We start from the raw sequence: 4,790 nt of genomic DNA on the forward strand, positions 1-4,790 counted from the left end.
CGGGTGCTCCTTCGCGGGCGCAGATCGTATGCGCAGTTGTCCGTGGATACATGACGTCATCATCGAGAAGCTCGGCACGGAAAAGGCTGGTTCCATATGCAAATATTGAGATATTTGACAACGAATATCTTCTAAAATATAGTAGCAGTGGAAAAGTTACAACTTTTGCTGTTAAGATTCATCCCTTCTAATCAATTTATCACAAAGTTGATTCAAATGTGTAAAATGGTTTTCAAGAAATCGTGTTACGAAGGAACCCCTGTTTTGTTCTCTCCAGGCTTCCAATGTAATGGAGTTTTAGCTTAAGCGCGTTGGATTTCTTTTTGCTGTATGTTTTAAAATAAGATTATTTTGTTCTTGCTGTGAAAACTATTATCAGAAAACTAACGGAAGAAATCTAAAGTATCACAGCCTTTCCAGTCGGTAATTGCGTAAGTAAACGTAAAGACAAGATTGTTATAAATAATGCGGGATTGCCCATTTTTGTGAAAAAGACATTGTGCGAGATCTAAAAGCAGAACATTTTAATATGGTATGTAAATGTAAGGGTGTAATAAACGTGACTGCTTCCCGTAAAATATCACTGCACTCTCCACGTTTCTCTTCTGTCTTTTCTTTGGCGCCGTCAATAGCTTCAACACGTTGTTTTTTTATATATATTTGTCACATATTTGATTTAATTAGTATTTTGCTCGTTCCGCCACCTGAACGCAGCAGATAGGGCTCAAAGGGCAGTGCAGTTACACCGGAAGAAAGCTCGGAAATGGCAGGCTTCAGAAGTTAACTCATCCAAATTAAATTCAACAGGTACGTGCTCTCTCTAAATTTAAAACATAGTTCACAAATAATTTGATTAAAAGTTTTAAAAGTATCTGTTTTATTTAATAACGTATTAATTGGTGCATTCTTCTCAAGCATAGCTATAGGCAGTGACCACACTACGGGGGGGGAGGAACGCCCCCCTATTCTCGTTCGACAATTTATCTCTCTCTCTCTCTCTCTCTCTCTCTCTCTCTCTCTCTCTCTCTCTCTCATCTGCCCCCAGTAAAACGACAAAAATAAATAAATGAATGAATGTTCTTTTAGCCAAAATATGCATTTTTGTGTCGTATGTAACGGAATATAAACATGATTGCCCCGGGAAAATATGATTTACCCCTCCATCTTTTCTATTGCGCCTTCACTAGCTGCAACATATTTTGATTTCTATTGTTCCCACATATTTATTTTAATTTTAGTATTGTGAATCATATTCCACTGTGTTACCTCACGTAGCCAACCCCTCCCCCACACACACATGTACGATTTCAGTTGTAAGTTTTAGACTACGCTTGTCAAATGTCCACTTATATCTTTGTATTCTTGAGCGATTTAAAAAGAATCATTTCGCCCCTTCTTCTGGACGATGTTTTCCCGCTGGAAGCCCCTTTGCAGATCGAGATCCGGGACTATAGCCTTCCCAAGCCACCGTCCCCTCCAAATACTGTCCTGGCCTCATGAAAGAAAAATATATGTATTTATATGAAATATTAATTTGACTTGGCAGTTTCTTTTTTCGAACAGGAATAACTTCTAAATTTTAATAGCTTATAAATTTACATTAGCAATTTTGAGTAAAGGTTTTGCGTAACCCTAAAAGTACATTTAGAGACTGCAAGGTCAACTCTCGATATTTCAGATATATTAATAATTTTCATCACAATGTCTAGTAATAATTATTTGTTACTTCAATAACCTCCTCGCAAATGTTTCTCGCATATTAAAAGATAGATGCCATATGATTGTCATTTTCTGTTTATTTCCTTGTAATGCTGACCTCCATGGCGAAGTGGTTAGCACAACGCTTTACGATGCCAAGGGCCCCCGGTTCGAATCCCTGCCCGGGCATGGGTCTACTTTCCTTTCTTCAATTTCATCATATCATCACGCATCCTCATCTTTGCGATTAGCCATATGTGACAGATGAGCGAAGTAAAATAAACTAAGTCTATTAATCAATTATTTTTTTAAACTCTTTAATACTTCTTTAGCATGCCACGTTTTTGTTAAAATTATATTACGATTTGTAAAATGACGAAATTGTAAAGGAGAACACGCAACTTTCTTGGTAGCGCATCGGTCAGAAAGTTTCAGGAATATGGATTTTCAAAATACATTTTTTCACATGTACTTTGCCCCCTTTTAAAAGTAGCAAGTTTTCATTTATGTTACTAATCATTAAAAAGATGCCTCAATACCATCTTGGAGGATGACAATTAATATTTCCCCCCTCCTAAAAGTAATAATATACATTCGCTCTCTGAATCTCCCATATAAATGATAGGAGCCGTCTGCTTCAGCCGAGCTCACTCCCTCTCTGGTGACGTCACGCGTTCATGCAAGATCGGCAATCTTCGGATGACTTTACCTAATCTCTATCTACCTTGGATATATCCAAGGAAGTTGCGTGTTCTCCTTTACAATTTCGTAATTTTACAAATCGTAATATAATTTTAACAAAAACGTGGCATGCTAAAGAAGAATTAAAGAGTTTAAAAAAATAATTGATTAATAGACTTAGTTTATTTTGCTTCGCTTATCTGTCACATATGGCTAATCGCAAAGATGAGGATGCTTGATGATATGATGAAATTGAAGAAAGGAAAGTAGACCCATGCCCGGGCGGGGATTCGAACCTGGGGGCACTTGGCATCGTAAAGCGTTGTGCTAACCACTTCGCCACGGAGGTCAGCATTACAAGGAAATAAACAGAAATTGGCATCTATGTTTTAATATGCGAGACTTTGTGATGAAAATTATTAATATATCTGAAATATCGGGAGTTGACCTTGCAGTCTCTAAATGTACTTTTAGGGTTACGCAAAACCTTTACTCAAAATTGCTAGTGTAAATTTATAAGCTATTAAAATTTAAAACTTTTTCCTGTTCGAAAAGAGAAACTACCAAGTCAAATTAATATTTCGTAGAAATACATATATTTGTCTTTCATGAGGCCAAGAGAGTATTTGGAGGGGACGGTGGCTTGGGAAGGCTATAGCCCCGGATCTCGATCTGCAAAGGGGCTTCCAGTGGGAAAACATTCCTATGAAATAGTCCAGAAGAAGGGGCGAAATGATTTTTTTAAATGGCTCAAGAATATAAAGATATAAGTGGATATTTGACAAGCTTAGCCTAAAACTTACAACTGAAGTCGTACGTGTGTGTGTGGGGGGGGGGGGGTGAGGTAACACAGTGGAATATAATTCACAATACTAAAATTAAAATAAATATGTGGGAACAATAGAAATCAAAATATGTTGTAGCTAGTGACGGCGCAATAGTAAAGATGGAGGGGTAAATCATATTTTCCCGGGGCAATCATGTTTATTATTGCGTTACATACGACACAAAAATGCATATTTTGGCTAAAAGAGCATTCATTCATTTATTTATTTTTGTCGTTTTACTGGGGGGCAGATAAGAGAGCGAGAAATTGTCGAACGAGAATTGGGGGGCGTTCCTGCCCCCCCCCCCCCCGTACTGTGGTCACTGCCTATGGCTATGCTGGAGAAGAATGCACCAATTAATACGCTATTAAATAAAACAGATACTTTTAAAACTTTTAATCAAATTATTTGTGAACTATGATTTAAATTTAGAGAGAGCACGTACCTGTTTAATTCAATTTGGATGAGTTAACTTCTGAAACCTGCCATTTCCGAGCCTTCTTCCGGTGTAACTACACTGCGCTTTGAGCCCTAGCTGCTGCGTTCAGGTGGCGGAACGAGCAGAATACTAATTAAATCAAATATGTAACAAATATATATAAGAAACAACGTGTTGAAGCTATTGACGGCGCCAAAGAAAAGACAGAAGAAGAAGAACGTGGAGAGTGAAGTGATATTTTACGGGAAGCATCAGGCACGTATCCAGGAAATCCTTTCGGGGGGGAAGGGCTGAACACCATTTTTTAAAGGAGTATCACAATTGTATGTTTAAGGCCAGTGGTGGCAATTGGGTTCCAAAATGTGGGGGGGGGGAGAAGGGGACAAGCATTAAGAGGCCATAGTGTGGAGGCAAAAGAATGGGGAGCAACTATCTCCTAAATCGTCGCCACTGTTTAAGGCTGTCATTTTAATCAAAACGTGAAATCGGGACATTTTCTACCACTCAACTCCTCTGTTTCCATGCATTAATATTGTGTGCCGGAACCATCTCAGTATGAATGTTTGTCCATTTCTTCTCATCAGACATCAAAACATCTATGTACCAGAAGTGTTTTTACGAAGGTGTTACACATGCACGGAATGCACAATCCACTCGACAACACAAGATTCAAACTGTGTGCTGGGAACTGGAATCAGACAGTTCACGAATATTTCTCTCTCATTCGAGCCTGAACACCACTAATGTGTCTTGTCCTCCCATGTTTGCAGCTCTTATAAAAGCCGAAACCCATCAAATTGTTCATATTCATGCCTAAGAACTCGCAAGTGTCCAAAATTGTCTGTTGAGTGTGTGTCGAACCCAGTAGCCTTAAACAAAAGTATTTTTTTATGCCATGAAATTCTCGGGCTGCATACACAACATTTGGTCCTGGCACAACCAAATCATCACTCAAAACTTTGATTTTCAGTTGATCTGTGCAGCTTATTTCTTTTTTAATAAATCGCTCCAATACCCAGCCCGATACTGCCGAAATATTCACTTTAGAGAGAGAGACCTTCGATCTCTTCGTCTTTCGACCCGAACTACTCGTAGCACTACTCGAAGTTTCGCTGTCGTCAATGTCTTTAGCTTTGGGACCGAAC

Source organism: Lepisma saccharinum, chromosome 18 (assembly GCF_977018435.1).
Source record: "Lepisma saccharinum chromosome 18, izLepSacc3.1, whole genome shotgun sequence".
Lineage (NCBI taxonomy): Eukaryota > Metazoa > Arthropoda > Insecta > Zygentoma > Lepismatidae > Lepisma > Lepisma saccharinum.